The sequence below is a fragment of the Oreochromis niloticus genome, linkage group LG7 (assembly GCF_001858045.2).
Source record: "Oreochromis niloticus isolate F11D_XX linkage group LG7, O_niloticus_UMD_NMBU, whole genome shotgun sequence".
In the NCBI taxonomy this organism is placed as follows: Eukaryota; Metazoa; Chordata; class Actinopteri; order Cichliformes; family Cichlidae; genus Oreochromis; species Oreochromis niloticus.
This window is the reverse complement of record NC_031972.2, coordinates 14,756,555-14,779,850: the sequence shown is the minus strand read 5'-3', so window position 1 is coordinate 14,779,850 and position 23,296 is coordinate 14,756,555.

Here is a 23,296-nt window from a genome sequence, read left to right as displayed (position 1 = left end):
CATTCATGGCCACTCGCTCTGCCAACTTGAGTCCATTCATCTGGGTGACTCAAAAAGCGCCGTACACTTTGTGCACTATGCAAATGCTTTCCTTGCAAACCTCCACTGTAATTTCTGATGAAATTAATCAACACTGTTAGGGTGTCATTAAAAGGAAGTCATTGAGAATTACGACACGCTGGAATGAGGGATCAGGGAGGGGGAAAAAAAAGAAAAGAGCAAGCCTTGCTCATTAGGCACCTGCAAACGAGCCCACTGATCACCCGCGCTATAGTTTGAACAATGTTGTGATTTGTTTTCTCCATTAACCAGCAAGCAGAACACGACTCAGACCTAATGCCTTGTAACAGACAAAACCACGGTGGCTGTTTGGCTAACGCGACCGCCGTCACCAGTGCCGCAAGAATACAAAATATCAGAAAGGGAGACAAAAGGCACATGAAATATTGATGCTCTTTACAACAACATCTGCTATGTGCCGTTTATGAAATATTCAGGGATGCACGTTGACAACGGGAGACGCGCGGTGGTTTGTCATGGACTTGGGTGCTTCATATTTTACAGTACATGTGCTGAGCTGTGGAACAGTAAACACAGAGCTACTGGAGTAGGAGAAGAAGAACAGGGAGGAGCACTGAAAACTCTCTTATGACACTAAATGCCTGGTTTAAGTGCAGCAACAGAAGCATTAACACTAAACTCTCAGAGGTAATTTACGCTGAGTGGTGCCATTTCATCTGCACTTTAATACAGACTTTGTTTATGGCAGAGTGCTGCAACAGAAAAATTGGCACTCTGAAGAAAAAAAATCTATCTATCTATCTATCTATCTATCTATCTATCTATCTATCTATCTAGCTATCTATCTATCTATCTAGCTATCTATCTAGCTATCTATCTATCTATCTATCTATCTAGCTATCTGACCTGCTGCTTTCCACAGATTCCCTTAACCACCCTTCCAGTTTCTTATGCCACCACACCTCCTTCATTTGGCCTTTCTCTGTCCTCCCTCCGAGTCTGTTCCCGGACCTGCTAATTCAAAGACCAAGCGGCACCTCATATGTGCGATCAGTCGGGTTTAACCAAACTCCCTTAGCCTGTCGACACATCCCAAGTTCAAAGAAGACAAAAGGAAGAGTGGCTGTGGGAAGAGTCAGCCCCCCTCCCTTTCAACTCCCATAAATCTTTTAATCATCACACTGACAGGAAGTGTTTTTTTCCCTTCCATCTCCCTTGATATGCCAGTATTTTCTGTACTCCTTCTCTTTCTTCTTTTGTCTCCAACATCTCCCGTGCTCTCTCTCCTCTCCTCTCCTCTCCTCTCGGCCGTCTTACCAAATAGCCAATCCTTCTTTTTCTCTCCCTCTCCATTTGACAGCGCTCTCCCTCCGTCCCACCCACCCCCTCGTTGTCTGCCTACCGTGGAGGCTTTAATGAGTACACTGGCAAGGTCTGTAAATTATTCAATAACTGGGAGAAGAATCTCTGATTCCCCCCTTCCCCCCCTGTTATTCTAAAAATAGATTTCCTTATGTTGGGAGTGAATCACTGAGAGCTATTAGAAATTAAGACGCTCATTGTTGTCTCCTGATGGGTGGAGATTTGACACCGTATTTTGAAATATTAGTTCTGCTGTGATTTCATTACTTTGCATTTGTCAGTGGCTCTGAAACTGTGAAATCAGGTTAAATATATAAGTTTGAAATCATACATTACATAACCTAGATGGAAGCCAGTTTTTCACATTACATCACCCCCACAGCACTTTATGTACATATAAAACAAAACTTTATATAGTAACTATCTGTGCTGAGTATTGTATTTTGGCTTTGTTGTACACTATTCTCTTAGTTATTAATTGTTTTTTGTAGTAATCTGAAATGAACTATTCTTTCTGTCCCTTGTGCTAACAAGTGAATTTCCCCAATGTGGGATTAAATAAAGTCTAAACCCTGTAAAACTGTATTAAAGAAAATAATAATTATATACAGCTGGCTTATAATTACAGGAAAATTAGTTCATTTTAACCATGATGAAAAAAAGCTGAACTTCTGTCATTATTTAGGAAAAAATCTCAGTGAAACCCACGAACTGAAGAAATGTGTTTTAAATGAAACAATGTCTCCATGTGGAACATTTGAATTACCAACCAGGAAAGTCACCACAACAGAGACTGAGGACCTTTTCTGACAATATGGTGTCCTCTGTTATCTTTGAATATTTAATTCTGTATTCATTTTTTTATTGATTTTGAATATAGTTGTATCTGGACATCTAGACCATGCCATTCTTTCGTAATCTTTCAGTTGAACACCAATTATCAATTTCATGTACTGTAAGTGAAAGACTAAATTAAATCATGACTAGATTGCAGCAGTTACCCACTTGGGAGTATTTTGGTCTCAGCACATTAATACAAATGTTACTTATTAGAAAGCAGGGTAGCACTTGAGTGTATTTGTAGCCTTGAAGATAAACACATGATGCTATAGCTCATTTCACAAATAATAAGTATTTTCAATGCCGCTCCTATGGCATATTTACCTTGTTGTTTATTTAAACTTTGTGGAAATAGTGTTTTTTTCTGAAACTTTTATTTCTCTACACTAAAATAACCACAAACTCTGTTAAAAGCTGTGTAATACGGGCTACTTACCACTTGAAAAGTAATCCATGATGTCCTTTATGGACACTGCAAAGCCTGGTAGTAAAAATGTCAGATTAAAAAAAAAATTAAAAAAAGAGAAGAGAGCTTCTGTCTTAACTGCGATAATTCCTTGGAAATTACAAATCTGTTGCCATCTGCTCCAAACCGTCTACATAGACAGAAATTCACATGAACTACTTACATTTACAGTCCAGCCAGAACCTCACAGAAATTCCTCCACAATGCTTAAACAACAGATCCATGACAGGAACAGTAATTAGCATCTTTGGAGTGGCTGTCTCAATTTGCCTGGAAAAAAAATAATCACATACAAATTTAGATTTTCACATCAATTTCATCAGTGTTCACTTTTGTTAACTAGGGGTTGACTCATAATTAGTGCTGTCAGCGTTAATCTCGTTAAAATGACGTTAACGCCATAACCGCATTAACGCGGCAAATCTCCGTTAGCGAGTTAAGGCGGATCGCCCCATGCAAGGGGCTGCACGGCACTAACACGTTAATGAGCTAACGCGTTGACTCCGTGCAGCCCTTGCACGGGGCGATCCGTATTTTTTTTGTATTTTTCAACATATTATTTCTGTAAATCTTCAAAACTAGAAATTCTTTTGAGGGGGGGGGGAATTATGGAGGCCATGTCATTCAAACAGAGGACATCAACCAACAGTTTAAAAGCATCTGGAATCTTATGGGGCTCCATGAGTGCACATTACATGAGTCACGCACATCTGTGAAGGTCACATTAATGTTGAAAGATACACAGAGATTTTCTAGCACCATAAGAAAATATAACTCAGTGAAACCCAGTGAGCCTTATACAATTTGTAATTAAAATATTGGCACGAAGATCTACACTTACCCATGAGGCCCATGGAATGCATAGAAACTCGTGATCACAGAGCTACGATGCTAATTAATTGTCCAATAGATGTGCTTGAATTTTTTTAATCCTTATTTAAGTCATTCTGGTAATTAGGTGCATGTTATATATATTTTTGTCACAAGAACCTGTATCCACCTACTGTCTGAGTATTTTTTCTTAACATGCCACATGCTACTGTTAGTAGAGAGCTCCAGGTGTGTGAAAAGAAATCCTACTGCTATGCAAAAGAAATGCCAGGATATTAAAGCTCAGCAAGGGAACTGACATTTGTAAGGGCTCAGCATTATCATCTCGGCTATTCACGAGTTATTGTACATACACACACATACACAGACACAGCTCTGTTCGAAAACCAAACACTCCATCATATGAAGCGTCAGAGGAGGATCAAGAGATGATGAAACAGCTTCATGTGCTATATAAGACACCACGCCTTTGATCAGATCCACAACCCCCACCTCGTCTTTCCCTCCTGCTGCTTCGCTCCTATTTCTCAGCTGATATGGGGAGAAAATGAAACACAACAAACAAATGAGATCGGGTGTGTTGACCTCACTTTGTAATCCACCATGAAATATGACTTCTGATGGGGGTGTAGTGTTAAAGTAGATTCTCCCCATGTGCGCAGAAGAGGCTGTGTCTTTGTTCATTTGGGGCCCGAAACTGTTTGGCTTCATTCGGGAAAAAGAGAAAGGAAAAGAATTCATCATTCGTGATTTTCTGACAAAACATGTTACCCTATTAATTTGTGGTTTTGGTGAGAGCTCAGAGGGGAGGAGATGGAAAAGTAGTGGGAGGGTGCCAGTATAACAAATAAGACGGTGGTGCTTGTGCAGAAGATGAAGGAATGCTTATTTTCTGCACTTCTTCCTGTGTCTTAGCAGCATATTTGCACACTTGTGATGTGCATGAATGAGATTAATTAGGTTTTGTCATTAAATAGAGTCTTGAATTCTCTGCATCAGCATGTGCAAATGTGAGTGATAATTGTGATTTCTCATAGAAGACACTTATTTAAGGCAAAGATAATCTAGGGAATTTCTTCATTTGTCAAAGGCATTTCAATTTAAAGAATCTTAAATCTAAAACAACATTTGGTGTCTTTTTATTGCATTCAGTTGAATATAAATGGCTTCCGTCTCAGGTTTTACTAGACTACTCATCATGATGGATGGCTCTCCCTGAGTCTGGTTCTGACAGATGTTTCTTCCTGTTAGAAGAAAGGTTTTCCGTCACACTATCACTAAATACTTGCTTATAGGAGGTTGTTTTATCATTGGGGTTTTCTCTCTATTATTACTGGGTCTTTACCTTGCAATTGAAAGCCCCTTAAAGTGACTGTTGTTGTGATTTGGGTCTATATAAATGAATATGAATAAAACTAAAGATTGATTACCATGAGGGGTGAATGTGATCACCATAAATAACATTTCAATCCCTTTTATTACATTGAGAAACTCTTAAGAAATAGGATGACCAAAGCTGACTGTGTGATTTGAAAAAAAGCTGTTGTTGCTTCAAGGCCTTGAAAAGTTTCATCTGCAAGTGATGGGACCTTTTGTGATGCACTCTAATGAGAAGCAAACAACACTCCTGTAACAGATAGATGTCGGGTTAGTGGCTCACATTTAAGGCTGCTGTCAATGAACCTGACCAAACCAGATCCTTGTAGTACTGAGAGGTCAATAGAGAATACTATCATGACCCACATATTGTTTTAATGGACTTGTATTTTGAAGCCTTGCCTTTAGCTCTGTTGCCATCACCATCTGGGTTTTTTTGGCCATATTTGTTGTGTTATTAGCTAATGCTAGGTAAATATTGGTGCACTCGAATTGGAAGACTTGCACATGCCTAACAATGCAAACTGTGAGGCTCTACCTGCAAACCTATTTTGCCTGCAGACCTACTTATTTCTGCTTTAAAGTTAGGCGTTTTTAAGTAATGAGCTACAACTTGCTTTTGGAGACTGACTCAAGCGGCTACTCAAAGAATGTTATTTTCTAGCCTTTGTTCAGTTGACCTTGTTTTTCAGACAGTCCTTTAAAAACTTGGATTCACTGATTGTTACGCTGGCATTTGTGCTTCATTGCAACTACCAATTTTAATCAGCGTTACTGTCCTCGCAGTAATATCTGACTTTTTGTGACTTTGCCACCTTTGGTTAATATCTCTGTGTTGTGACTGTGTTTCAGGTGACACAGGCAAACCAGTATAGGTGGTTATGTCCAGAACTACCTTTTCCATGAGTAAAGAGACGGATGCGGTTCATTTCCAAAAGGAAAACACAACTTTGTCTTGCCATCACTGTTTGTCAGATTCATTGTGTATATATCATTATCCCTTTCCAGGTCCTTGACTCAGAAACGTGACATTGCAGCAGAGAGGCATATGATTCTGCAGAGTTGCCTTCTGCCAAACTGAAGATTTGCAATTTGCTTGTTAAGGAATCTCGAAGCATGTTTTCATTTCCTCAGTAAGTGGGGCAGAGTTAGAGAGGGTTAACGAAACTGGAACTGCATCTGTTGCTCTCTTTCAGAATTTGAACCGTTCGCTCCGTGCTATCATGTGAGAAATCTCACAATAAATGGGCAATTTAGATTATCCACAGCTCTTTGTTTTTGAATTTGCATAGTAGAGCATTGCTGGGATCTATTAACGGGTAGATGAGGATTTCTAGGTTGCTGATAAAAGAGGATGAAATGAAATGAGAAAATAAGGCAAAGGCAGAAAATTAAAATTGCTCTGCTTTGAAAGCCCCGTCCATTTTTGAACGGTGTCTTCACTTCTGTGGAGTCAACAAAGCCAGTAAATCTGCTTTTTTTGTTTTTCGCTGCTTTTAGTGATAAGATGCATCTTAACTTACGGATGAAACAGAGTTAAATAAGCAGCCGCTTTAGAACACAGTTTTGAAAGTGCTGCTTTACACCCTGATCCTGGCGAGGCCATAAATAGGTGCTGCCAATATCCTGCCCGGGTTCATTGTTTTAGTTTCACTGATGACCTTGGCTCAAAGCAGTGTTTCACATTAAAATGCTCCTTTATTTGAGACAAGATCCGTTTCTTTCCCCGATTCCCCCACAGAGCAAAAGAGAAGGGCACTGATTACAAGTGCTGAGTTTAAAATGAGAAAATACTGAGCTAAAAACCACCAAATGACACCCATTGTCTGGTGCCCATGAAACCTAAAGCCAAAAATTTAATTTGTGCACAATAGCATTCGGGGAAAGTGAGAATTAATTGAAAAGCTGCCAAAGGTTGTGGTGAATCTGTCAGCTCATTTTGCACATTAGTCCTCAGAAGGATGCCTCAATTTTCACATATCAGTCTTGAGCTCTCAGCTCTGCTCTTTCTTTGCAGTGTTATCGTGGTGCTGGTTTGTGGTTAATGTTGGGACCAGACCTGCCAGGCATAAAATAAATAGGAATGTTATCTTCATAACCATTATATATATTAGTTTTAATGCATTTCTGAGGCTTAAATTTTAAGCAATGTATTGCAATATGCAGTAGTATCTTAAATATCATAATTCTTTAGGACTAGAATGAAAGAAGGAAAAGTGCACACACACATACAAATACAGTTTGAAGTGCCCTTTTAAACAGTACACTTCACAGTCAGCCTTTCTTAAATTATTGGAAGATTATTAGGACAGATTTTCATATCACCATTAAAAGTAGGTCAGTGTTTGTTTCATATCTTTCACTTCCAGGTGCTGTTTTTGTTCCTGTTAGTTTTTTCTTACAGGTGCAGCAGTTGGCGTTTTTCTACTGTGCTCTATCCTGTTATTATATTCTCGCTCTTGTTTCTTTTTAGCTTATTGTCTTTGTCATGAAGATTTCCATATATTTAATGTGTTGTTTGATGTGTTGACATGCTGAAAATGAGTTTCCCATTGGGAAAATATTTTGAGCTACAACCCTAATTCAAAAAAAGTTGGCATCATATTTAAAAAATGTAATTGTATTTTCTAATTTTGAACTTAATGGCAGCAACCTGTCTCAAACCAGTTGGGACAGGTTAACAAAAAGCTGGAAAAGTAAGTGATACTAAAAGGAAACTTTTTGAACTTTTTGCAAGTAATTAGGTTCACTGGCAGCAGGTCAGTAATATGATTGGGTTTAAAAAGATCTTAGAGAGGCAGAGTTTCATAGATGTAAAGGTTGGGCAGATATTCACCTACAAATTTTCTTTGTCAATGTAACTTTGAAAATGTCATCATCTACAGTTCATGATGTTATCAAAACACTCAGAGAATCTGGAAAAATCTCTGTCAATACTGAATGCGTGTGACCTTCGGCCCCTCGGGTGGCACTGCTTTAAAAACACGTATGGTTCTGTCATGGAAATCACTGCGTGGGCTCAGGAACACTTCCAGAGATCACTGTCTGTGAACACAGTTCACCGTGCCAACCACAAACGCAGGTGAAAGCTCTGTTATGCAAAAAAGAAGCCATATGTGATCATGATCCAGAAATGCTGCTGTCTTCTCTGGGCCAAAGCTCATTTTAAATGGACTGAGGTAAAGTGGAAAACTGTCCTGCGGTCACACAAATTTAACTTAGAAAACATGATTTTTGGAAAACATGGATGCTGCTTACATTAAGAGAAGGACTCACTGTCAATCAATCTCAGTTTAAATGTTTGACTTGATTTTAGTTTCTATTGTGAATAAAATATAGGTTTGCAAGATTGTACTCTGTTGTTATTTACATTTCACACAATGTCCCAACTTTTTCCCAACTGGGTTAGTACATTAGTATATGTTAAATAACTGTTTCCAGTAAATCATGTTTGCAGTGAGTTCATAATACAGAAATGTCTCATAAGCAATAAACAAAAGACTCCTCCCATCAGCCAGATGAAATGGATGCTGATCTTCACTGGCTAACCTGTCATATTTTTTGTCACAGACTGTCTCCTTCATTATGGCAAGGCTCATTATGAACCAGCCGGAGGGCATATATTACAAAGGAAGAGAAGGTGAGTTGACATCAGCCTGCTGCTTTGTGAGATCATCAGCTGTATTTGGGTTCAGTAGCTGTTCTGCATGTGTTTATTAACGTAGTTAAAGATCAGTGTTGGGAAGAAGATCAGAGTGAAGTGATCCCAACTAGGTGTAGGGAAAAGGGGTGAAATTAAAGGAAGCAGGCTGAGCTCACCCTGCTATTTTTCTTGTTGTAGTCCATTAGTAACTGGCAGAGTTAAGCCCTAGAGGTCTCTCTAAACCGATGAAAAAATATTCAACCAGCACCTTTTTAACCTTATGCTGTCAAACAATGAGCACTGTTTTTAACATTCGCCGAATCACTTTTTCTTTGTCACAAATCTTATTCGGTAATGTGATTTTTTTTTCAAAGGCTTAAACATGAAGGTCTTTCTCATGCCCAACTTTTATTCATACAGTAATATAAATACATACAAGGCAAATCTATTTTCTGGGACATTAGATTATGTGAAGGAAGAGATTAAAGAAAATACCCAAGAGTTACTACCTTGTGCTATCACCCTTGAGGATCTAGTGTGGCGTGTGTGATAGTCTAGAGATAAAAGGCCTCGACCCCTGAGTAGAACAACTCTGCCAAACGTTTTCTTCATAACAGAGGCATTTTTCATTGTTTTAACTGTGACCCTATGGGGAGCAGTGTTTATTATATTTCTGTTTATTTCTAACTACAAACTCGTCTGATGGTCCTGCATGTTTGCCAAAGCAGCAGCAACTGTTCGCTTTGATTGTTTCACTTCAGTTAATTTTACTTTGAAAAAAGGGATAGCAAGACAGAGCAGTTCCAGTGTGGAGTTTGGAAATTGTACATTTTAAGAAAAAAAAAAAGACTAATTAAAACAACCTAACGCCACTGCTGCTATCCTTTTCCTTCTTATACGGAGAGGTCAGTCGTGATGGCAGCTCCTACCCCAGGGAGCAGAGGGAATGTCCCTCGTCTTTCTTTAATTAAACAAGGATAAAAGTAGGAGTGTGGAAGAAAGGGGTTTAAAGACACTGTATATCATCATGTTACGGTGAACGTCACAGAAAGGCTCAGGTCTGCTTCAGTTTATGAACTAAATAAGTTGAAAGTACAGACATGACAGTTTTCACAGGAATCTAAACCAAGAACACATTTAATGAACTGATCATCAGCAAGTGTGAGGAAGCAAGTTTTGCAGTTTGCTGGTCGGGAGTATACAGGTGTGAATACACAAAGCTACATCCTCCACAGATGTGGACGTCCCAGCAAACAGTTATATTTCAAATTCTATTGGCCGGAGTTAGCCAGTTACGAATATAAGGAGACTGACCAAGTAAGCCTTTTCTCTCTAAAAAAGAACATGGTAGCATGGCTTAGGGTGACAAAGTCGCATCTGAACAAACCACAAGCCTTTCTGGAATAATGTCCTTTGGACAAACAAAGTCAAAAGGGCTCCAAGTTTGGCCAGATCTACACACAGCATATCAGCACAAACACCTTGTACCAACTGTCATGGCAGACACTCTGTAACACTCAACACCATGGACTCCTCTGTATACCAAAGTATTGTAGAGCCAAATGCAAAGCCGTCTGTCTGGTAGATAAAACCAAATTAGGTCATGCAACTGGGCAATGATTCAATGATTCTCCAGTAACTCTACGACAGAATGACTGAAAGAGAAAAGAATTAAGTTCAGACCTAAACCAGATTTAAAGAGCTGTGTATAAATGCATGCTTACAATGACCTCAGTGAAATGAAGCAATGCTATAAAGAATGGTGGACCAAAATTCCTCCAGAAATGTCTGAGAGACTGATAAAGTCAAGCAGGAAATGATTACTTCAAGTTATTGCTGCTAAAGGTGTTTCTACAAGCTATTCAATCATTTTGTGTACTTGGTCTTTCACAGAACTGCACAGAGTATTGTGAAAACGCTCTTTTTCAAATGACTGTATATATCAAGTTATTTTGTTGCCTTTGTGGGTGTAACTGGTAGCACATGGTGATGTATTGTTTCTGTGGCTGGTGACATCTACATACGTTTATTCCATAGAAAACATAAGCAATCAGATGGCGAGGGAGCTGGAAACCCTTCCCTTATAATCTAAAGCCAAGAGCCAACGCTGAAATCATTTCAGACCGATGGGACATTTGGGATTAACTAAACACAAAGGACTGTTTTTCTTCTCCTGTCTTGCAGCCATATTGGTTTTGTGTCTGCCAGCCTTTGAGGGGCTGTATGCCAGATCAGCCTGAACAGGCAAATATAGGCACAACTCAGCAGTTTGCCCCGGTGAATTTTAGGGCAAGACAAGTCCCTCTTAGTTTTTTTTTTCCTCTGGAAGTTCTTTCCTTGTGAAAGAGAAGTCCAAGCAGGTCACATAGGTCCACATTTCTATTTTCTGCAGCAGTAATAAAGATGTGCCCTTTACAGTTGGCTGCATTTGCAGTGAAAAACTTGCAATAAATGTTTAGTTTTATTGCCGATTTTTGATAACCAGAAATGATGTCTTCACCTTTTTATATGGCATTGTTTACAAAAAAAAATCCCATTCAATCAAAATTGACCACGGCCAGGTTAATTTACACGACAGTGTTGCAAAAATAGCCTTTCCCTTCCTTTTGGCTGCTTTCATTGTTATCACCTCTGGACAGGAAGGAAACAACCATTAAACTGCGCTCAGTCATTCAAGAAATTAATTAAAGGCAAATCCTTGTCTCTTTGGAATAGTACTTGGCACCAAACAGAAGACTAGCACACAGTCGCGGCTGTGTAAATGACAAGAGGAGCAGCTTTGCCATGTATATCACACACTCAGGAGTCTCTACGGGTCCACCTGTTTGTAGTAACAGTTAATTATAAACTTTCATAATAAAAAATAAGTTAAAAAAGAACAGAAAAACAAGTAATTATTTAATTCCTGGCTACTATAAAGCTTTTTTATTTTAATGGAGAGAGACAGAATATCAAGCAATAATCCAGAAAAAAACACATTACATAAAAGTTCTGAATTGATTTACATGTCATTGAGGGAAAGAAGTTTTTGATCCACAATTAAAACAAGACTTAGCACTTGATGGAGAAAACCCTGTTGGCAATTACAGCAGTAAGATGGTCACCAGCTTTGCACACATCTCAGGGATTTTGGCCAACACCTTTTTACATAAACTCTAAATCTTTTCGGTTTCTTGGCTTCTGCTTGGCATCCTTAATCTTCACCTCCCTCCACAGATTTTCTATAGGATTGAGTCAATAACTGCTCCTTTTTTGTCATGCTGGAAAAAACATTCCATCTTCAATGCTCTGGCTAAGGGAAGGAAGTTTGTAGTTTTGCATTAATCCACCAACTTTGTCATGATGGTCCTTACTCCATGAGCCAAGGTCTCACATGGAGCTCCAGATCACCAGCCTCGTGCAGGTCTGCAATCTTGTCCTTGACAGCCGTTTGGTGTTGTCCATGGTGGTGCAGAGGTTGGAGTGAAAGAAGCTGATATTGTAAGATCAGGATTATCTGTGATTGATTGATTGATTGATTGATTGATTGATTGATTGATTGATTGATTGATTGATTGTAATGTGTGTGCCATATGCACACAGCAACTCTGTTGGAGGCAGAATTCTGGCTGGATTGTAGGAGATCATATACTTTTGGTTGATACTTTGTTTCTTTCCTTTAAAATATAACTACCATAAATATTAGAGACTGTTCATTTCTTTGTAAGTCAGCAAACTTACAAATTCAGCAGTGGATCAAATAATTATTTCCCCCACTGTACATTTCATTAACTACCTTTTAGGATGCTATTTAGAAATCAAAGATCTCTTATAAATTTAAGACACAAGTCTTTTTTAAAAAAAAATGAGGAATATTTTTTTTTACATACGGCAAGGAATAACACTTTTATCTCTTTTAATATAACTTGGCAAGCCAATCGTAAAAAGGTGACTCTGTCATCGCAGAATTTATCATTACTGGATTTTCCAGCTTTTAGGCTAATAAAATTTGACCGTTGCTATCTATCTCAGCTTCCTCGTGTTATACAAGAAGTGCACAGAAATAGTTTCTCTTCTTCTGTCATTTTCATATCATTATGTATATTTTATAAAGCAGAAGGATGCCTAGTCTAGGATTTTCTCAGGATAGGAGCACAGAGGGGAGTTAAAACAAGGCTCTGTGCTATTTTAAGTGAAAATGCACAAAACCTTGAAAAGAGTTTTAGATTTAATAACAGTTTTGCAAAATGGCAAAACGAATATTTTGACCCTTTCTCAGAATTCTATACATTTTAAATTGGATTAGGTATTTACGTAACTTTAAGGCTGCAGCTTGAGCAAACAATTATATGTGGCTTTATCTGTAATAACAGAGTGCATCCAAAATAAAGCAGAATAGAAAAAGAAAGGAGTATGCCACAGAATGCTTAAATGAAGTATAAGTGCATTAAAAGTGCATTTCATCTGATGGAGTAATACATTGTAAGATTAATAGTACTCTAGTCCATTGGCCTTGGTCAGGGGCAATCATATTTTGAGGGGGAGGTCGAGCCCTTTCTTAAAAGTACTTTGCTAGTTGTTTGATTGCCTTTTGCTTTACCGAGCAGAAGATTACATTTAAGAATCCGTGTCTAGTTTCAGACGAGCTTTTACAGGCCATGCATGCGATTCCACGCTGTACCTAAATTATAAAGCCCCTGAGCCCTATTCAACAAACATCCTTGATCCTGCCCTTCAGTGGTGATGATATCACCTTAAAACTGATTTGGGTGCCGAAGCTTGGAATTGAATGACGTGCAGATAAAATCTAAAGGGATAACAGGATGTTTATTCTGGTAAACCTGCCACAAAGGAGATAACAAGCATCAAAGATGTTGCTTGTTTTCAACATGATGATGAATGAATTCATTTGGCATAACACATAAGTAAATTAAGATGCATTTCTCACATAAACTAACACACACACACACACACACACACACACACACACACACACACACACACAAATGGCATGCATTTGAGTATTTGCTGTTAAAATAAGACTTCTTAAAACAGATGGATAGTATAAACTAATATATTATACAGCAAAAGGAAAATTCGGTGTTAATAAAATAGAGGCATGGGGCTGTTCAAAAATGAGTTTATCCATTAGATGTTTTAAAAATTTATGCTAGATGTATTAAATGTCTTTGCCTGAAGTGAGTAGAATTGGATTTTTTGCTATTACTGAATGGTGCACATTGTGTAGTAGACATATGCTCTTTCTTTCTCTCTTTCTTTCTGTAGCGTGACCCTATCCTCTGCTAAAGTCTGTACTTTTCCATAAGATAATATCTGCAGCTTGCAAAGGGTTCATGAGGCTTCTCCACCCCAAACTTATGCAAGCGGCTCTATCTCCTTTCAGTCCAAGCGCAGTTTATCTTTGCATTGTGAAAAGCATTGAAGAAGGAGCTGTTTCTTTATTTCAGCAGCAAAATAAAGGGCTCCAATTTACATGCATTTACATCGGGTTGCCTGGATGACAGATCTCAGCTGTGCTATAGTTTCCCATCCTGGGTCTCCCTCTCTTCATTAGCGAGGGTCCAAAACATATATTTTTCACAATATAAAACAAATTCACACCTGTTTTCTGCAGTATGAAATTAAAGCCGTGCACGCTGACTTGATTAGCTTCCACAAAATTCTCAGCGCACTTTTCTGTGGCTGGCTGAGTGTTCCCTTTAGCCTTGGGGCTAATGAAGCCTTTGCTTGCCTTCCCACATTTTGCACATCTTTCAATTTGAGAGGCTGATTATTCCAACTGGTCTGATATCTTTGGCCATCCCTAATATTCTTTTTCCTGCTGTGCACGTATTCACATTTCCTAGGGTTTTTCTATCTTCTGCTTTGTAACTGTTGATAAAAAAAAGAAAAAAGGGACAAATAACATATAATGAATTAAAACTGCGTCTTATAGAACACCATGAAAACTAATATGAGATCTTGACATGCCGCTACAGCTGAAGAAGAGGACGTTAGGCTTAATGTAGGCTTGTAAAAACAAATACAATTTTAGAGAATGCTATCTAAATCAAAACAGACTCTTTGCTATTGTCTGTTGGCATTACATCCCAAAAGACTTGGCATTCAGCAGTGTGAATCTAGGCATCTTATTGTCAGCAATAGCTTTCTTTTTATTAGTATATGTGTTGTGGGTTTTTTTGTTTTTGAAAATATGATTTTATTTCTGTCAAAGCCTGACAGTATGACTAATGCTCCTAGACAGTTTCTCAAGCTTCCTCAGCAATTTAGAGACAATCCTGAACCTAATCAAATTGGCAGAGATCAAATTTGAGGCTATATCTTCTGGGACACCAGAGAACTGAGAGGACCGCAAAAACCTCCACCTATCATTCCTTCCATTCACACTCACTGGCCACTTCATTAGGTTCACCTGTTCAACAGTTTGTCAGTACTTATGTCAGCCAATCACACAGCAGCGACTCAGTACTTACAGACTGAGCATCAGAATGGGGAAGCAAGGTGATTTTAAGTGACTTTGAATGTGGTTCTTGGTGCCAGACGGGCTGCTCTGAGGACTTCAGAAACTGCTGATCTACTGGGTTTTTCCCACACCACCATCTCTAGGGTTTACAGAGAATGGTCCAAAAAAGAGAAAATATCCAGTGAGCAGCAGTTCTCTGTACAAAAATGCTTTGTTGTTACCAGAGGTCAGAGGAGAATGACTTTGAGCTGGGAGGAAGCAACAGTAAGTCAAACGAGTTACTCAAATGACTTGTTACAACCAAAGTTTGCAGAAAAGCATCTATGAGTGAACAACATGTCAAACTGGGAAGGAGACTGGCTACAGGAGAAGAAGACCACACTGGGCGTCACTCCTGTCAGCTAAGAATAGGAAACAGAGGCTGCACTTCACACACGCATAGCAAAATTGGAGAAGATTGGAAAATTGTTGCCGTATCTGATGAGATTCAAGTTTGGCTGGAACATTCAGGTGGCAGGGACAGCATTTGGCATAAACAACATGAATGCATGGAGCCACCGTGTCACAATACTCCCAGGTAGGAATAGTGGCGTAGGGAAGTAGTAGTGTGTAGGGAATAGTTTCTTCTTAATCTGTGATTCCTTCATTACCAACTGAGCATCATTTAAATGTCACAGAATATTGTTGCTGTCCTTGTCCATCCCTTTATGACCACAGTGTACCCATCTTTTGACAGCTGCTCCCAGCAGGATAATGCACCATGTCACAAAGCTCAAGTCATCTCAAACTGGTTTTTTGAACATGACAGCGCTTCACTGTACTCGAATGACCTCCACAGTCACCAGATCTCAATCCAGTAGAGCACCTTCGGGATCTTGTAGAACAGGAGATTTGCATAATGGATGTGTAGTCGACAAATCTGCAGTAACTGAGTGATGCTATCACGTCAATATGGATCAAACCTTCTGAGGATTGTTTCCAGAACCTTGTTGAGTCGATGCCACGATGAATTAAGGCAGTTTTACAAAAGACCATCCACTGTGTTTATTATGATCAAATCTTACAGGTTAGTTGAAACTATATTCTGCCTGCTATGCGATAGGGTTTTAAAAAAAAAGTCAAATAAATACTTTGCACCATGACCTCCTTTTCTGGCATTTTTTTAATTAATAATGAAGCCTAGTAGCCTACCAGCTGAAAAAAAAAGTGGGATGACGTGGACAACATGATTTTGTAGACCCAGTAGGAGGCATATAAAGGTTCTCACTGTAGGATTTTTGATGTATTGCAAGTTTTTTTTGTTTTTATTGCCAATGTGTGAAAGGATTGTACCAAATAAAAAAAGCTATCTGCCTCTAACAGCCTGTGGACTGATTCTTATGTGAAGGGTTGAATTTGCTGTGAAAATCCAAATATGTGATGTTTATGCTCTCCTCTTATCCCCTTTCCTCAAATCCTACAGCTCCCCTACAGCGCCAGCAGTGAGCAACACTAGCTACAGTTAGCTTAGAAAAGAAATCCACTAATCAATAATGCCACTATTTTTCTTAGCAGCTGCAACCGTTACCTACATATTACACAGAGAAACATCGGTTTTTATAGACATGCTGACCTCTAAAATGCCCATTAAATTCAATTTAACTTTAAAGATAAATAATTTGCCAGATCGTGAGATGCACTTCTGAGCGTGATACAGGTTTTGACAGAGAGAATAAAAAAGGATGGCTGATGTAGGAGGATTTAGGGAGGCTGATGTTAGGACAGCAGTTCTGGATGTACTGCAGGGGATGAAAACAGAGAGGAGTTGTAGACAAAAACAGAAAGCTAATTCTGACTGAAGATTGGGGCACACAAGTCTGCTATCAGACAGGGTCTGATGCAAATGTAAAATGGTAATCTGCCCGTTCACTGAAGGCAGTAGTGCAAGTATTATTGCTTAATTTCTGAAGCTATAAATGAAACCGATAAATTGAAGAAAAAAAATGGAAATGGAGTAGTGAGAGAATCGTGCTGTAGGTCTTAGTAAGTGCGAGAGAAATGAAGTTTTCCCAAACCTTTAGATCAGGATGTCAAACCATGCTGCCTGGGACCCAGTTTGACCAACTGTATGGCTTTGCAAACTGCAGAAATTGCATTGAACTACATTGAACATTAATGACTCCGGAGTGAGTCGATTTGGTTTTGAATCATAGAGACTTCAAATGCTTTTGCTTTTTACTTTGCAAAACTCTACATGTGAAACTTTCATGCCTGCAATCTGTAAATTGTAACGTAAACGTAATGATGCTCTGAATGTGAAAAACTGAGCTGTATTATTTCAGTTATTTGTCTTAACGTCTTTCTGGTGTTTCCATTTTTGTAAACGGCTCGCTGATAATCATTCTTTACACTGAAGAGAAGAGAAATTTAAAGAGGAGATTTTTCCATTTTAGTTACTCAGCAATGGTTTTACTGCTCTGCCCCACCTCAGATCAAATTGAGCTATATGTGGCCCATGAACTAAAATGAGTTTGACACCCCTGCTTTAGATTATATTATTGGAGTACCTCTATAGTATTACGTCTAATAAGCTATTCAGTTACTATAAATCATAAAGGCAAATGTCCTTTGAAGGGCAACAGGTCACATTATTAGCTGAATATGATTTCTACTGCTGAATTCGAATGAGGGGTGCAATGGCTAGCCCTTCACAGAGGCCACTTACTGTAGGTGAGGATGGGGATGAGTTGGGGATGGGTGGAGAACAGGGCGTGGATGCAGATTGAAAAGACAATGAGACAGTGACTGTGTGAATATGTGTGGGAAAAGTGGGGAAAGGAAGGCGAGAGAACAGGTGAAAAACTGAGAGACAGTGAGGGGGATGAATCGAGAAAGGCATCCCGGAGTAAACGATTGGAGCTGTGCTCCCCTGTTGTATGCACCAGATGGTGTTCATTGATTATTCATTGCATGCGATGGATGTCACTGTCACCGCACACGGCTCTGCTCCATTCTGCTCTCTGCCTCAGTGCACCTGAGGGCAGAGATGGGGGTGGGGAGAGCTGTATAGGGGTGCATTAGACAGCATGTGGATGTTGCGTGGTTAGGATTTGAAATGACTGTACAGATTTTCTAAACACAGCACAGACACACACTCACACACACACAGACGCACAAGAATGATTGCCCAAATGTATCCGTGGGTATTTGCAGAAAGACATGATTTGGGATCAGAGGGATTGTGATATTAGTTTATGATTTGTCAGTGTTCAATGCTGATATGGCTGCAGGCATCAACAGATATAAATACTATCCCCATTGCTAAATGTAGTCAGTTTCATATTCATTTACAGTGCATCATGCTTAGTATCATAATGTCGGAATAAGGCATAAAGCTTGTGCCGATTTGAAGCCTATTCTAAGGGTTCAAACTTGTGTTTATAGAGATTTATAGATGACGACCATCACCAGACACACACCCAAAATGACTTTCAACCAGTGACACCAAAGAGTTTAATCACTAACACTCTCTCTCTCTCTCATAGGTCTTGGCCAAGCTGCTTCACTCCACCTCGCAGTGATGGAATTCACGATTGCTCTGTCACTCCCAATTTGCATTCTTGATGACTGAGGACGGGACGGCACAAAGATAAAATGTGGCAGGGAGTTGGCGGTGGAGACAAGTAACACGATAACGATTGTCAGAGAGATGAGAAAGAGCAGCGCGAGGTGTTTATGTGCCTGACGTAACCCTTAGAGCGCAGGTCAGGGACTGTACATGCAATTGAGGTGGACGGGTTGAGCATATAATTATGCATTGATGGGGATGGCGCGGCAAATTGCCTGGAGGTATTGATCTGGTTACATTTAATGCTGTTTTCGCCGCTTGTGTCGGGGCTTGAAGGTGTCAGGTGAAACAGAGTAATCAAGCTGTGCTGACAGGACTCCTGCAGAACAGCTGCTGACTAAAATGGATGGACACAGTGCTGAATTTGTGTCCAAATTGAAGATATTTGACAATAGCTGAGGCATGCTACATGAGCAGGCCCTTACGGTATTAAAGCAATTGCGATATTGACATCAGGATCTCGGCAGACAGCGGCAAAGTAGGGAAGACACAAAATGCTGCGCTGCTGTAATGAGTCTTTCGCAGGTGGCTCCATTTGAAGTCTCTTGTCAGAATCAGGCAGTGATTTAAAAACTATGTGAGTCTGTGAAATTGTACTCTGTCAGCGCCACTCTTAAATTTCAATCACCCACATCGTTGTGGTTTTGTTGGTTTCATTCCAAGTGAACAGCCGATACAGAATAACTCATTGTTCTGACACAAGCTGTCCTCAAATCATCTGGAAGCAGGGATTAGAAATGCCTGTAGTGAATCAGCGCCCGTGAGTCACCACTCTGCTGGATCGTACCTCCTCAAAGACTAATTTAAAGTCACTGAAGACCCTTTAATCACAACAATTTCAGTTGTTTGTCATTTTGTTGCAAAAATCTGACTCTAAATTACAGATCTAAACTATACTCACAATGTTGATACATCACTTTTGCCTGCCATAAAAGAAACACTACATTTCTTGAGTTTAAAGACTAACTCTTATCTTTATATTCAAAAAAACCGAACAGAAACGAGCGTTGTGCACAAATGATCCTGCTGTGCGACACTATATATTATTAAAAATCAGTATGTAACTGGCTAACAGGCTGGAGCTTGTTGCTCTTTGCTTCCCTGTGATGATTGGCCAGTGTCCCCGATGAGAATACTGGCACAACTCAAACATGAACACGAGTGTGAAATCTCCTGTGTGCACAGATGGCACACATTTTGTCGCCACAGCTTGTTAGTAATACATATCCACGCACAAATGCACGCACACATACGTGCAAGCGCGCACAAACACGTACCAGTAAGTAAGGCTTGACCCTTGGCATTAGATCGCCCATATTGTCTAGGCAGAATGCGGTATGTGGCGCAACTGCCGTCGCAACATGTGGCCACTTAAGTGTGAAAGAAACTGTCCTGTATGCTTGGTGAAGCACAGTTATGGTTAGTTGCACACCAGAGTACATTGAGAGAACATTTGCATCTACACACATATCATATACTCGTAAATATACAAACACACACTGGTACACTGCCCAGAGCCTTTTAAGTGGGGTATAGAAACGGTGGGAAATATGAAGAGTGCTTTGCTCATTAGTCCTCAGTAAGCACAGAGGCACTGCGGGGTTTAGAGGCTTCAAAGCAGACTTTTTTTGTGAGATTTGGAAGGATTGAGGAAATGTGATGTACAGACCCTGTGTTCTACTCATGTGCCATGCATGGAGATGTTACTCGTGTCTCAGTTTGGGTACTTCCAGCAGTGCAATTTTATGATGAGCACTAAGTACATAAGACACATATTTGCAAAGTGCATGAATCTAAACAGAGTAGTGCTTTCTCAAATGAACATGGAAAGTTGTGCACTTACTAGAAATAATTACACCAGTTGATGGTGTGCCAGCTGCTGCGCTGAGCCTCTGACTACCTCGAAAGATAGGATAACAGCACAGTCCACCATCAAACAATGCCACAAAACTTTCAGACAGTATAAAAGATAGGCCTAGCTACATTCATTTCAACCATACTCATGTTTACTCTACCTAATATCTATGAAAGAGTGGAGTGCTAAGATGCAAAGTAGTACCAATTAGCTTAGTTAGCAAGCTACATTCATAAACTATATGGGTGCAATGCACAAATACATATATTGGCTAACGAGTAATGGTGTAAAATGCTAGAAGGTCACTCACCGAAGCTGAAACGCAAGGTTCTTGAATGGTCTGTACTGTACAGCAAGCTATTGGTCAGGTGAATATATATTTTAAGACTATTCTGAGAAGCTATTCATACTCTTTCTAGCATCGATAGCATGATTTTTATGGCTATGCTAATTCAAAGCACTTTGTTAAGTTTATGCTTTGATGTCTTGGTTATGATAGTCAATATTTTTATATTCAAAAAAGAGTTTGCCTCTGCAGATTCTCAGGAATTATTGATTTCACAGAGTTTAAGCACGTGGTGGGACTTTTCAGCAACAAATTCAAAACTGCTGTCTTTCTCTGTCTCTCCCTGTTGTCAATTTCAAAGTTTTCTATATTTAACAATTCCCATCCATCACCTGTCTGTGACAGTGTAGTAGTGTAACAGCTCCTGGATTTAAAAAATAGAAAAAATAAGAAAAGGAATGGAAAAAACACGTTGCCGGTGAACATAATCTGGGCAGCATCACTGTTCCTGAAAAATGTTTTGGCACATAAAGAAAATTAAGAAAATTATTTAGAGGGAAACGAGCCTACCAAGCCTGCTTTCATGGTTTGATTTCCATACACTCTCCTCTGTGTGTGCACCCTTATGAGGACAGTGTGTTTAAGAAAATGCTAATCGAGGAGCTTTGTTGCAGAGCAGGTGTTAGAAATGCTGACAAGGACACAAATGTAAATAAAACTGGTGAAGTGAGGATCACAAAAGGGACATCTGAGTTCGTTTTCCTTTGCCTTTTTATTACACCATAATTAAAATGAATTGTCTTTATCGCTGTTGTTTTTTTCCCCTCTGTCTCTGTCCTATTCTTTATGGCTCTATTGATGTATTATTGGCTGTTATTCCAACCCACACCGGGCTTGTAACAAGTTTAGCACAGCGATTGCTCCCAGCTACAATGAAAATGTGAGACTGAGGCTTTATTTTTGTTTTGCTCTTCTGCCTGTGCCATGAATCTGAATAGAACTTTGTTTTTAAAGAAACAATAAGAAAAGGAATCGGTTTGACAAAACATGGGCTCACATGCCTCACAGTGATTACTTGAGTGTGATGCAGGTCCAAGGCCATGGAAATGTTAACAGTATGTTGGCTCCCTTGACAGATGAGGATTAATACATCCTAAAAGAAACTTTAACTATGTTAAACCTCGGTTACCGTGTGACACAGTGATGAAATAAAAGTGCTCTTTGCTGAGAAGCCTTAAATACTTTTTTATAATCCAATAGCTCTGTAAAACTAAGTCTGCAGATATGTCTGACCTTTTCTTTCCAAGTCCAGTTCTTAACACCAACATTCACATGCAGGTTGTGACATGCAGTTATTGCTTCCAACAGCTGGATCTCTACAAAAGGCTATTTCTGTTGTAGACAGTTTAATCTTACATGACCTGGTTCAATATACCATCCAATATGTTTATTCAATACAGTTGCCATTTTGGGTGCAATGTCATTTCAAAGATAAAAGGTCCCTTTGAGCTGCAATGAGGATTATAAAACTCTTCCCAGGATGTGAAAAAGGGCCATTTTTGTCCTCTCACAGACATGCACAAGGTCTCTTTTGCATGTGTGACGTGACATACCGGGTTATGGAAATGATGACATGGGCTTCTCACATATGGATTCATAACAGACCTACTGGCATTACATTTAACTTTTACTTGCTATTTCCAGTGTGTAAACCTAACTTTAAAAAACCTAAATATTTTACTGTTTTAACCAAACCATGAAGTTTTTTGGTGCCTAAACTTAACCTGTGAGTGAAGGTGAAGCAGTATTTGACAGTCTGCTGTGAGAACACGGTGGGATTATCCTTATTGAGCTAAATCAACTTATTTTTGTAATATCACACAGTAACAGGCCAGTGTGTGTGGGTATGACTGTAACACTGAGAGGTGCAGGTGATATCTGTTCAAGTGTTTTTTTCTGTATAAATATGTCAGCTGATGAATGAGTCACTAGTGGTGACGCATGGATTAAGCGTATTCAGTGATGTGCTTCCACTTCCAAATTATCATCTTTTTAAATAAGTTTATAGAATGTTTTCAATAGTTTTTAATCAGCATTCTCAGTTTACAAAGCTGCGTCATTCAGAGGCCATAGAGACAAAGGCCTCAGAGTCAGTTGCAAGGGTAAATTATGTAATGTGAGAATGGGAAAGCTGTACAAGCGCTACAACCTGTCAGAGATGTTTGTGCCACAAAACCAAGTTATTGCAGTGCTCTGCGGTTTTTTTTGTTTTTTTTGCAAGCCTCCTGTTGGCACGCACAGACTATCTTTCTATCACTGATAAGTGGTTTTGTCCTTGGGGGAATAAAACACCTTACAGCTGGCCCAAGCAAGGTCAAACCTCTCACTGTGTCCATCCCTTAGTCCCAAAAGTGCTGCTGCAGTGGTCATGGCATTTAGAGGGCAAGGTATGCAAAAGATAATTAGCCAAGTGCACCTTTTGATATGTCGTGTAAACAAGACATTGCAGTAAAAGTCACCACATGGAAACGTATTTCATTTACGC